Genomic DNA, 1,852 nt, shown 5'->3' with positions numbered 1-1,852 from the left:
CAAGGGGGCGGCGGCCAGGGGGGTGGAGTACCCCCAAGGCAAGTGGGGCTCCCCCCCACCCTAGGGTTTCAACCCTAGGCGCAGGGGGTGGGCCTAGGGGGGCGCACCAGCCCACTATGGGCTGGTTCCCCTTCCCACTTCAGCCCATGGGGCTCTCCGGGATGGGTGGCCCCACCCGGTGGACCCCCGGGACCCTTCCGGTGGTCTCGGTACAATACCGGGTGACCCCAAAACTTTCCCAATGGCCGAAACAGCACTTCCTATATAGTTTTCTTTACCTCCGGACCATTCCGGAACTCCTCGTGACGTCCGGGATCTCATCCGGGACTCCAAAAAACTTTCGGTAATCACATACAAGTCTTCCTAATAACCCTAGCGTCACCGAACCTTAAGTGTGTAGACCCTACGGGTTCGGGAGACATGCAGACATGACCGAGACTGCTCTCCGATCAATAACCAACAGCGGGATCTGGATACCCATGTTGGCTCCCACATGCTCCTCGATGATGTCATCGGATGAACCATGATGTCGAGGATTCAATCAACCCCGTATACTATTTCCCTTTGTCAATCGGTACGTTACATGCCCGAGACTCGATCGTCGGTATCCCAATACCTCGTTCAGTCTCATTACCGGCAAGTCACTTTACTCGTACCGTAATGCATGATCCCGTGACCAAACACTTGGTCACTTTGTGCTCATGATGATGATGCATTACCGAGTGGGCCCAGAGATACCTCTCCGTCATACGGAGTGACAAATCCCAGTCTCGATCTGTGTCAACCCAACAGACACTTTCGGAGATACCTGTAGTGCACCTTTATAGTCACCCAATTACGTTGTGACGTTTGGTACACCCAAAGCACTCTTACGGTATCCGGGAGTTACACGATCTCATGGTCTAAGGAAGAGATACTTGACATTGAGAAAGCTCTAGCAAAACGAACTACACGATCTTGTGCTATGCTTAGGATTGGGTCTTGTCCATCACATCATTCTCCTAATGATGTGATCCCGTTGTCAATGACATCTAATGTCCATAGTCAGGAAACCATGACTATCTATTGACCAACGAGCTAGTCAACTAGAGGCCTACTAGGGACGTATTTGGTCTAAGTATTCACACGTGTATTACGATTTCCGGATAATACAATTATAGCATGAATAAAAGACAATTATCATGAACAAGGAAATATAATAATAATCCTTTTATTATTGCCTCTAGGGCATATTTCCAACACGAAGATAGCTGATGGGTCCGACATGTCAGCAGGGGGCACGCTTTTTCGCGAAATACAGAGGCCCTTCCGGTGGGTCCCAGATGTCAGGTGGAGGAATAATTATTTTGTGCGTAATAAGGAGGCACTTCCTTGCTGCGGCCATGGACCCAGCTGTCAGCCTATCCACGTACAGTCCACGTCCGATGGAAGCCGTTCCTTGACCATGTTCACCACGCCGCACCGAGAGCACCAGGGCGGTGGAGGACGGCGAGGCCTAGGAAGGGAACGACACGGAGGCAGGGAAGACTTGGTGCTACGTCTCAAGCTTGCGTTGGTTTTCCTCAAAGAGGAGAGGGTGATGCAACGATAGTAGCGTAAGTATTTCCCTCAGGTTTTGAGAACCAAGGTATCAATCCAGTAGGAGGCTCCTCAAAAGCCCCACGCACCTACACAAACAAACTGAGAACTCGCAACCAACGCAATAAAGGGGTTGCCAATCCCTTCACGGCCACTTGCGAAAGTGAGATCTAATAAAGATAGTAAGATAAGATAAATATATTTTTGGTATTTTATAATATAGATGCAAATAAAAGTAGATTGAAAGCAAATATGATAAGAGATAGACCCAGGG

The sequence above is a fragment of the Triticum dicoccoides genome, chromosome 6B (genome assembly GCF_002162155.2).
Source record: "Triticum dicoccoides isolate Atlit2015 ecotype Zavitan chromosome 6B, WEW_v2.0, whole genome shotgun sequence".
In the NCBI taxonomy this organism is placed as follows: domain Eukaryota; kingdom Viridiplantae; phylum Streptophyta; class Magnoliopsida; order Poales; family Poaceae; genus Triticum; species Triticum dicoccoides.
Note: the sequence above shows the minus strand (reverse complement) of the source record.